Source organism: Gossypium hirsutum, chromosome A09 (assembly GCF_007990345.1).
Source record: "Gossypium hirsutum isolate 1008001.06 chromosome A09, Gossypium_hirsutum_v2.1, whole genome shotgun sequence".
Classification (NCBI taxonomy): domain Eukaryota; kingdom Viridiplantae; phylum Streptophyta; class Magnoliopsida; order Malvales; family Malvaceae; genus Gossypium; species Gossypium hirsutum.
The window spans coordinates 28,688,370-28,700,605 of NC_053432.1; the positions used below are offsets into that span (position 1 = coordinate 28,688,370).

General features: G+C 35.7%; 1 non-coding gene across 1 annotated transcript; it reads right to left on the minus strand.

Moving 5' to 3' along the window:
• Positions 1-1,915: 1,915 nt before the first annotated feature.
• LOC121207483 (small nucleolar RNA R71) lies at positions 1,916-2,022 on the minus strand. Its single transcript, XR_005902573.1, has one exon. It is a non-coding gene; the product is annotated as a small nucleolar RNA R71 (small nucleolar RNA).
• Between the last annotated feature and the right edge of the window lie 10,214 nt (positions 2,023-12,236).

Below are 12,236 nucleotides of genomic sequence, written 5' to 3' on the forward strand. Positions count from 1 at the left end.
AATCCTTTAATTTCATGTTTTATACTTAGGAGAGCATAGGGGAACAAAAGGAGCAAAAAAGGGGCCAAAAATAGATAAAACGGACTGATTTAAAGATCCACACGGCCAAGACAATTTCCACACGGGCAGAGCACACGCCCATGTGAGACACATGGGCTAGCCACACACCCATGTGGCAGCCGGTGTCGATATCGCTCTCGGTTTCCCAAACACGTGGAAAAAGCCAAATTTTAGGGTTTCTAAGCATTCTAAAGTCTATATAAACACACTAGAAGTAGACCTAAGGGGACACACAGAGTAGAAAGTAGAAATTACTTGAAGGAAGCTGTTGGAATCATCTCAAAAGCAGATCCACTTCAAGATTGAAGATCTCCATTCAAATTTCTCTCGAAGTTTATTTAGTTTTTTTTATTTCTTGTTGTTTTTCTAAATTTGAGATGTTTTCCTTTTACATTATGAACTAAATTCCCTAAATACCTAAGGATGATGAAACCTATAATGGATCTTATTATTTAATTTCCTGAATTACATGATGAATACTTGTTCTTGTTCTTAATTATGTGTTATTAATTCTTGCTTTAATATTTTCAGGATATTAATTCAAGTTTGATGTGCTTATTCAGTAGAGCAAAAGTCCATGTTTAAGAGTAGATCTAGCATAATTAAGCGGAGTTGATTGCAATCCTAGAAATACGACGACATAGATTGTCAAATTAGAGTCAAATCTAATAAGGGAATCCATAGATCGAGTTAATGCGACAATAGGAGTTTTAATTAGAAAGAGATTTCAATTAATCAACCTAAAGTCAGTTGCTCTTAGTCTCGGAAGAGATATTAACATAATATAGGGATTTTTACGAATCAAGACAAGTGAATAAATCATTTAATTCAGAGTCAGAATAATAAGGGAAGTCTAGGTGGATTCTTCCTTGGGGATTGTCTTTATCATTGGTTTATTTGATTATTTCCTTCACTCTCTGTCGCATTCATTAGGTAATTAGTTTAGTTAATTTTAGATTAAAACAAATCCCTTTTATTTTAGGTTAAATAATAGAAATATAGTTAATACTAGTACTTTTAGTCATTGTGGATACGATATTCTGGACTCGCCATAGCTATACTACCATTCGATAGGTGTGCTTGCCTTTGTCCTGATCGTAGTCTAATTTAGTGAATCATAAAACGACCATCAAGTTTTTGGTACCATTGCCGGGGACTAAGATATTAGGAACGCTTGATTTTTATTAATTTAGCCATTTTTATTTTATTGCATTTTATATTATTTTTATATTTATTTTTAATTACTAATTTTTCTTTTGTTTGCTTCTAGCAGGTTCTTGTAGTTTATGACTAGAAGAAACCTTTACTTTTAGATAGTGAAATTGAAAGCACAGCTCGCAGAAATCGTAGAGAAATAAGGTAGAGTCTACAGTACATAGAGGAAGAGCACTAAGACGATACCAATATTACCAAGGAGATGGCTGACAATTGGAATAATCCGCTACCTCCTGTGGTTGCCGCAAATCCTGTAAATCAAAATCCTGTTCGTCGTACTATGTATGACTATGCTAAGCCCACTCTCACTGGGACTAAATCGAGTATTGTTAGACTTACTATTGCTGTAAATAATTTTGAACTGAAACCTAACACTATTCAAATGATTCAATAGTTTGTTCAGTTTGATGGGTTGTAGGATGAAGACCCAAATACTCATTTGGCCAATTTCTTAGAGTTTTGTTATACTTTCAAGATAAATGGCGTTTCTAATGATGCCATTCACTTATGATTATTCCCTTTCTCGTTGAGAAATAAGGCTAAGCAGTGGTTGAACTCCTTGCCACAAGGGTGTATCACTACTTAGGATCAAATGACCGAGAAGTTTTTATTGAAATATTTCCCACCAGCTAAGACGGCTAAGTTGAGGAACAATATCTCCTCCTTCGTGCAAATGGATTTAGAGACTTTATATGATGCATAGGAGAGGTATAAGGACTTATTGAGAAGGTGCCCTCACCATGGGTTACCTCTATGGTTACAAGTTCAGACTTTTTATAATGGTTTGAACCCCTCAACTAGGCAAATGATTGATGCAGCTGCCGGTGGTACTATAAATAATAAAACACCTTAGGAGGCTTATGAGTTTATTGAGGAGATGTCACAGAATAACTATCAGTGGCAAGTTATGAGGACAAAGTCGGAAAGCAGCCAGTGTTTTTAACATTGATGCGGTTACCATGTTGTCAAATCAGGTAGAACTTTTAAATAGAAAGATTAATTGTTTATGTGGTTCTACGCAGGTACATCCGGTGATGCAGTGTGACACGAGTGGAGGTGGAATGAGCAATTCAGTAAATCTACCCTACGGTCCTGTCATGGAAAATAAGCAAATGAATTATATGGGTAATAATCCTAGACCTCAAATAATCCTTACAGTAATACTTACAATACAGGTTGGAGGAACCACCCAAATTTCTCATGGGGAGGTCAAGGATATCAAAGACCACCCCCATCCCCTCCGGGTTTTTAACAGCAACCTTATAGGCAAGAAAAGAAACTGAACCTTAAAGAGATGTTTGAAAATTTTATTTCGGTGTTAGAGACTCGTTTCCAAAACACCGAGACGGCTTTCAAAATATAGCAAGCATCGATTCAAGGGCTCGAAAATCAAATTGGGCAGCTTGCTAAATTAGTTTCGAAAAGGCAACAAGGTAGTTTCCTAGTAACACTGAACCTAACCTAAGAAAGCATGTAAAAGCGGTTACATTGAGGAATGGGAAAGTGTTAACTGAACCTAAAAAGAAGTTGCCACAAGAATCTGATAAGGAAAAGGACGAGGAGGTAAAACCCGAAGTAAGTGTAACACCGATGCTGAAAGAATATAAACCACTAATCCCATATCTAGTAAAGTTGACGAAAAACTGTATGGATGCACGATTTGGTAAATTCCTTGAACTTTTTAAATGACTAAATATTAACTTACCTTTTGTTGAAGCTATTTCACAAATGCCTACATACGCTAAATTTCTGAAGGAGCTTCTAACAAATAAAAGGAAGTTTGAAGAGCTATCTACCGTGGAACTCAATGAGGAATGTTCAACTATTCTACAAAACAAGCTACCAACTAAGTTGAAAGACCCAGAAAGTTTCACTATTCCCTCTTTAATTGGTAGTTTGAATATTGAGAAAGCATTAGCTGATTTAGGTGCCAATATTAATTTAATGCCTTATAAAATGTTCAAGTAGCTTGGTCTTGGGGAACCAAAACCCACTAGGATGAGTATTTAATTAGCTAATAGATCTGTTAAGTATCCAAGGGGTATTATTGAAAATTTCCTTGTGAAAGTAGATCAATTAATATTCCCTATTAATTTTGTTGTGCTTGACATGGATGAGGATGTTGAGGTACCCTTTAATTTTAGGTCGCCCATTCTTTGCTACTGCTAGAGCTATCATTGATGTAGGTGACGGTAAACTTGTGCTTAGGGTAGGTGACGAAGGGATTATTTTTAAAATTTATGATGCCATGCGATTCTATAGAGAATAAGATGATTCCTGTTACTTTAATGATTCTATTGATCATTCTACTCAAGATTCTCTTCAGGAAATCATTCATAAAGACACGTTGGAACTGTGTCTTGTCTAAGGAGATGAGGCTGATGACGATACCACTGAGACAGGGAAGATAAAAATTCATTTAAACTTTAACAAGTCTTTCCCAAGACAAAAGGCGTATAAGGGTATTGAAATAAATGACGAACTAAAACAAAAACCTTCTATTGAAGAACCTCCCAAATTGGAACTGAAGCAATTACCAGATCACTTGGAGTATGCGTTCCTCGGAGACAATTCAACACTACTAGTGATTATTGCTTCCAACTTGCAACCCAATGAGAAAAATGAGTTATTACAAGCACTGAGGAAGCATAAAAGAGCCATAGCTTGGAAGATTTCTGACATTAAAGGGATTAGCCATTCGTTCTGCACCCACTAAATTCTAATGGAAGATGAATGTAAATCGTGTGTGCAAGCTCAAAGACGACTGGATCCAAACATGAAAGAAGTTGTTAAAGCTAAGGTAATTAAACTTCTAGATGCTGGTATTATTTATCCTATTTCTGATAGTACTTGGGTAAGTCTTGTGTAGGTTGTTCCAAAGAAGGGAGGCATGACTATTGTACCCAATGAGAAAAATGAATTAATTCCAACAATAACAATCACAGGTTGGAGAGTTTCCATTGACTACAGGAAATTGAATGATGCCACGAGAGAAGATGACTTTCCCTTGCCATTCATTGATCAAATGTTAGAAATATTATCTGGGGATATGTTTTATTGTTTCCTAGATGGACTCTTCTGGCTATTTTCAAATTCTGATAGCTTCTGAGGATCAAGAGAAGACAACATTTACATGTCCATACGGTACGTTTTCTTATCATAGAATGCCTTTTGGATTATGTAATGCTCCTACCACGTTTCAGTGCTGCATGTTAGTCATCTTTGATGAACTTGTAGAAGACATTATGGAGGTATTTATGGACGAATTCTTGGTATTCGGTAATTCTTTCCATCTATGCCTTAAAAATTTATAACAAGTTCTGATGAGATGTGAAGAGAAGACTCATGGTTTGAGAAAGGATTGTATTAGGTCACAAAATTTCTAGTAAAGGGATCGAGGTTGATAAAACAAAAATTGAGACCATAGAAAAATTACCTCCTCCTAGTTCAGTTAAGGCTATTAGAAGCTTTTTAGGACATGTTGGGTTTTATAGAAGATTTATTAAAGATTTTTCTAAAATAGCTAAGCTTTTAACAAAACTACTAGAAAAAGACGTACCTTTCAATTTTGATCAGGAATGTTTAGAAGCATTTAATACTCTCAAAGATAAATTAATAAATGCTCCAATTATAATTGCACCTGATTGGAATTCACCCTTTGAACTAACGTGTGATGCAAGTGATTTTGCAGTAGGTGCAGTTCTTGGGCAGCAAAGAGACAAGCATTTTGAATCGATTTATTATGCAAGTAAGACTTTAACAGCTGCACAAGAAAACTACACTACCACGAAAAAAGAATTGCTAGCTGTGGTTTTTGCATTCGATAAATTTAGATCATATCTCTTATTATCTAAAGTTGTTGTTTACACTGACCATTCAGCTCTTTGTTATCTCATAACTAAGCCTGATGCAAAACCTCAGCTCATAAGATGAATTTTACTTTTACAGGAATTTGATTTGGAAATTCAAGATAAGAAAGGGGCTGAAAACATTGCAGCAGACCACCTTTCTAGGCTTGAAAACCCACATATCAAAGAGCTCGATGAGAGTGAGATAAATGACTTGTTTCCTGAGGAACAACTCTTGGTTATATCTGACTCTGAGGTACCTTGGTTTGCAGATATCGAAAAATACTTAGCTGCTAACATCCTACCAAAAGGATTGACATGTCATCAAAAGATTGCCGATGTGAAAATTTATTTTTTGGGAGGATCCTTTTCTTTTTCGTATATGTGTAGATCAAGTAATTAGAATATGTGTTACAAATTCAGAGGCAAGCAAAATCCTAGAACACTGCCATTCAAGACCAACAGGAGGACATTACACTTGGACTAGAATAGCACATAAAACGTTCGGATCAGGTTTTTATTGGCCATTACTGTTCAAAGACGCTAACAGGTATGTCACTTGTTGTGATAGATGCCAGAGAACAGGTAATATCTCTAAATGCGATGAAATGCCTCAAACATATATGTTGTCATGTGAAATATTTGATGTATGGGGCATTGATTTTATGGGTCTGCTCCCTAGCTCCTTTGGGAATAAATACATCTTAGCAGTGGTTGATTACATGTCAAAATGGGATGAAGCTCAAGCTTTACCTACTAATGATGCCAAAGTGGTCGTCAGATTTCCTAAGAAACTGTTCTCGTAATTCGAAACACCTAGAGCGATCATTAGTGATAGGGATACTCATTTTTGTAATACTCAATTTGATAAAGTCCTTAAAAAATATAGAGTACACCACAGAATAGCTACCCCTTATTATCTTCAAACTAGTGGACAAGTTGAAGTGGCAAACCGGGAGCTCAAACGTATCCTAGAGAAAATCGTAGAATCGAATAGGAAAAATTGGGAGGTAAAAGTAGACGATGCTTTATGGGTCTATAGAACCGCTTTTAAAACCCCCATAGGAACATCTCCTTACAAACTTGTTTATGGGAAGAGTTGTCATTTACCATTTGAGTTAGACCACAAAGCATTTTGGGCTATAAAATTTCTAAATTATGATCTAAAACTTGCAGGAGAGAAGAGATTGATGCAGTTGAATGAGTTAGATGAATGGAAAACGAATGCTTATGAGAACTCATGACTATATAAAGAAGCATCAAAGTGACACCATGATGCTCGTTTGAAGCAACCCAAGCAATTTGCAGCCGGAGATCTTGTTTTGCTATACAATTCAAAGCTTAAATTGTTCCCTAGAAAGTTGAAATCAAGATGGTCAGGTCCATTTGTAGCCCAAACCGTCTTTCCCTATAGCACAATAGAAATAACTTACCCAACATACGACACATTCAAGGTAAATGGTCATCGACTTAAACTTTATAATGATGAGGACTTTAGAAATGATAGAGAGGAGCTTTAGCTCCGTGAACCTTTGTAATAAAGGACATAAGGCAAATCTAGCTTAAGACTTTAAATAAGCGCTTCGTAGGAGGCAACCTGAGTATTAACACTGCTAATTTCCTAATTTTAATTTATTCTTTAATATTAACAACATTAAAATGCAGGTTTTTAACCCACACGGCCTGGACACACCATGTGACTTAACATGGGCACGAAAATAAGTTACACGACCGTGTGATGTGGTCGTGTAACACAAAGGGCTTGGACACATGGCGTGTCCTTGGCTGTGTGGATTTTAAGACTTAGTTTTTAAAATTTGAAAATTTTGACAATGAGCTACACGACCTGGTGACACGGCCGTGTGAACTACACGGGTGTGTCCTTGGCCATGTTGACCTTGGAGCTAAATTTTCCCAAATATTTACAGAGACACGGCCTAATAGAATCCATACGGCCATGTGAAAACTAGAGCTAAATTTTCAATTTTTAAACAAGTCAGAGAGCTACACGGGCTAGGCACACGACCATGTGTTCAGACACACGGGCGTGGGAGAAGCGAACAATATTGCAGACGGCCATGCGACATGGCCGTGTGATCTACACGGCCTGGACGCATGGGTGTGACCGTGTGAAGGCTGGGCTAAAATTTTATCGCATACGGGCTATACAGAGGCCCCACGGACGTGTGACACGGTTGTGTAAGGCCTGTCAACCCCCAACCCTAATTTTTTTCTTTCAACTCAATAACTCAATTCAAGCTGGGCTAAAATTTTATCGCATACGGGCTATACAGAGGCCCCACGGGCGTGTGACACGGTTGTGTGAGGCCTATCAATGAAGACATTAAACTGCTAGTTGGCATACTTGAAATAAAAGAGTTCGTAGTACTGGTTGAGCCAGTGTGCAAAGCCGAAAAGCTCGAGAAAGAGAAAAAAAGCTGACTTTGAAGCTAGAGATTTGTATAAAAGATCGTCAGGTAAAACATTTCATTCGGCATCAAAGAAGTTCCGAGATGATTTTAGCCGTTCTAAGGCTACTTGGGGATATCCTAGACGGGATCGGGATAGACCACCTGTGAGCTCGAGAGCTACTTCAGTAGCTAGTGTAGGTACTATTAGATTGAACCAACATAAGTGTAAACATTACGATAAACGACATCTCAACAGTTGTAGATTGCATGATCAGGTTTGTTTTAAAAGTGGATTGACGGATTATTTCATTCGTGAATGCCTTGAGTTAGCTGAGCAAAACACAGTACAGAATGCGAGACCGAGTAACATGTCAGCTCAAGGTAGACTGCCCAGAAATATGGTGTAACGCCCCGTACTCGAGACCGTCGCCGGAGTCGAACACGAGGTGTTAACAGACTTAATTCATTACTGAAACAGCTCAAACAATTTATTTTTAAAATTTTCAGTCAAGCTAGCAATCTGCATCACAGTCGCTTAAAAATTCATATATCGAGTTCCAAAACTCTAAATCAAATTCTGTAAATTTTCCTTGAAACTAGACTTATATATCTATTTACTAATTGTTTTCTAGAATTTTTCGTCAAGCAAATTAGTACAGTTTATTAGTTAAATTCTCCCCTATTTCAGGGTTTGACTGCTCTGATCTCTATGTATTACGAATCAGATATCTCACTGTACAGAGTTTCAATGACTATTCCGTTTGTATCTAATAAAACTAGACTCAATAAGGAATCTGTACATATAAATCATGACTTATAATTATCTTTTAACAATTTATGGTGAATTTCCAAAGTCAGAACAGGGGATCCAAAAATTGCTCTAGCCCTGTTTCACAAAAATTTAAACATCTCATAAAATATAACTCATATACCTGTTTTGTTCCATCCATATGAAAATAGACTCATAATTATTCAATTCCATATTTTATTCACCATCTAATTGTATCTCTACTATTTTTAATGATTTTTCAAACTCACATCATTGCTGCTGTCTGAATCTATTTTATGGTAAATTTTACCTATTTCATGGTTTCCATGAATTAGCTAGCAATTTAGCATACAAAACACCAAATATGATCATGATTAGACATTCCAATGGCTAATAATTACCAAGCATTTCCATACCACTCAATAACCATATCATAAGGCCATATATACAAAATGATTATAATGCTATACATGCCATACTCAAAATATGCAAGCCATTATGCCAAGATGGTATACGCATATAGTGTGAGCATGCCTCCAACCGTTCCCAATTTCCGAGCTGGCTTGTCAACACTACAAGGAAAGAAAAGGAGGAAGCAAGCATAAATGCTTAGTAAGCTCACATGCAAATAGCAAGTAACACAACTATATAAGCAAACATAAAACATCATTTGCATAATCGTCACCGAGACATTCATATCACATTTTCATTTATCATCTTACCATATTGTTGTTATATCGAGTTTTCAACCCGAGCGTTAAGTACATACCTGTTCAAAGCATTCATTTCACAACACTTACCAATACGTCCCTTTCATCTCGAGTATTCCTCCATTTGAGTAGAATTTTACCCGTTGAACACATCGGAATATAATTCGGATACATGGAAAGTTTGCACATAAGTGCCACATATGTAGCCAAGCTACCATGTAACCCGCCCATAAGTGAACTCGGACTCAACTCAACGAGCTCGGATGCCTAGTTACATCTCTCGAACTCGGACTCAACTCAACGAGTTCGGACATTCGCATCCATAAGTGAACTCGGACACAACTCAACGAGTTCGGATGCCCAAATATCCTAGTGACATGTCACTTGTATCCTAATCTATTCCTAAGGTTCAAACGTGATTTTGCTCGAACACATCTCCATGCCATCTTCCGTAAAATACCAAAACCAATACTCGGTAGCACTTTATATTTAACAAATAATTCACATAATTTGCATTTTATTCGAAAATAACCACAAAGCATATATTTCATGATAAAAATCAACATATCATATAATTAACATCAATAACTTAAAAATAACAATTATACTACATTATTTACACATGAACTTACCTCGTATGCGAAAATGGCTACTTTTACCATTTCGTCCACGACTTGGTATTTTCCCCATTTTAGCCCGAATTTTAGATTTCCTTGCTCTATCATTTAAAATATAGTCTAATTAGGACTCACATTATTCAAATTGACCCAAACTCAGATTTTGGCAAAATTACAGTTTTGCCCCTAAACTTTCACATATTTACACTTTTGCCCCAAAGCTCGTAAATTAAACTTAAGCCTATTTTCTTATGTTTTATAACATGCTGATCATTTTTCCCTTCTATGGGAACATCAAATTCTCACTCTAACATGTACTTATGACTATTAGGTATTTTTACCGATTAAGCCCTTTTTCTCGTTTTCGCTTAAAACCGAGTAGTACAAGTTGTCTAACATAATTTAAAACCTCATATTCTATCATAAAACACCAAAATACACAAATTTCACCTATGGGTATTTTTCCAAATATGAACCCTAGGTTGAATTATTGCTAGCATAAGCTTAATCGAGCTACCGGGACTCCAAAAACGTAAAAATCGTTAAAAACGAGGCTAGAACGGACTTACAATCGAGGTTGGAAGCTTGAAAAACCCTATCCATGGTTTCTCCTTGCTACATTCGGCCATGGGGTTGAAGATGAGCAAAATTGGCTTTTAATTTTGTATTTTAATTCATTTTACCCCTAAATGACCAAAATGCCCTTACTACTAAACTTTCCAAAAATTCCATCCATGTCCAATTTTTGTCCATAGACTTAGAAATTGGTAAAATTTCTATTTAAGACCTCCTAATTAATATTTCAAAACAATTTCATACTAGAAAATTCTAGAATGCAAGTTTTGCAAATTATTCGATTTAGTCCCTAATTTCAATTTAAGCACTTTATGCATAAAATTTCTTCACGAAATTTTCACACAATCATGCAATAATATCATAGACCTCAAAATAATCATAAAATAATTATTTCTATCTCAGATTTTGTGATCACGAAACCACTATTCCGACTAGGCCCAAAATCAAGATATTACAACTCTCCCCTCTTTAGGGATTTTTTGTCCCCGAAAATCTTACCAGAAAAGTGGTCTTCACTTTTAATCTCATATTCGGTGCCGAAGAACTTTCACTTAGGTTGTACCTCCAATACATCTCTTTAATTTCTCATATGATCTGAAAGCTTACAGTCTCAACTCTCAACTGTTCTTAAATTTTCAACCCTTCTCAGTTTCCCATGATATCATGACATAAAACCCGGATCTTAACTTGATTAATGGAGACCAGAATTCCAAGAAATCCAACAATCAAAGAGACCTAAAATTCCATGAATCTGATAAGTAGGAATTCATTCAATATAGATATGATTTATAGATCTCGCCAAACATTTAACAATAGGATACATCACATTTTCCTCCTTCCACTATGGAAATAATTCTGATATGGCCTCAAGAATAATCCTTCTCATTTCCATCCCAATATCAACAGTGACAAGGATAATTTTGATAGATCCCAATGCTCGCCTTTAACCCCTTTAATAACTCCGATTTTATGTAACATCGAATGCTCTAAACTATCACATTACCTCACTATCTTGAAACACATCACAATTCATACAACAGTACATTACTGAAAGTCAGGAAGTCTTTACTCAATGTAGACTAGTCTAGTTCAGACGCTTCGGTTACCAATATTCTCATCTATCCAAACTTTGTCAACATGTAATAAACTTTTCATCTTTCACAAGACGAAAACCTTATCATTCGTAGTGACTTTAACTGATATCCAACTCTTTCTAATAAATATACACTTCTCGTTCAGACTATTTACTCTTTTATCAGTACAAAAATGAAATTATATTATAAGACTTGAGAAAAATAATCCTGGCATAATTGTCACATGAAATCTTTCAAATAAATAATTCACCATACCGACTGAAACTCACGCTTTTATCACCTATGCCTTTACTGATGTCAAATCCTTACACAGAAATTAGAAAAAATCCCAATACTAAAATCACCACATTACCAAGATTAAATTAGAAGTATAGTCATATTTGACATGATTATCACGAGCTAAAGAACGTACTTCGAACATGAGTCATAATTGACAAATTATGGAACAAAGATAATAAGAAAACCGAATAAAGAAATCCAAGATAGAGAAACCCAGAATAAAGAGATCCAGAATAAAGAGATCCAGGATAAAGAAACCCAAGATACAATATTATGCCAGAAAATCGAAAACCAAACTCATAGAGAAAATACAGAATACCCCAATAATTCTTCAAAGAAAGAAAGTCCAAAAGAAAACATCATTTAATCCCATTGAAATCAAATATAACAAGATCAATATATCTTCCCATACATATATATCAGATGAAGCATCAAGTAGAAGAAACAGAGTCATAATATCATATGTATTCTCTCATCAATTCTTATCAAACGAAATGAAATAGAATACCCGATGAAATAGAGCAATATAAATTATAAACCAGTCAGACTACCAAAGCTTTCATCCAACACCAGAATTAGAAGACATTCCCATATAACAAGAATTTCTTCAGAAGATCAATAGCCATAGAAATATTTTTGAGAACGGGTAAACACATA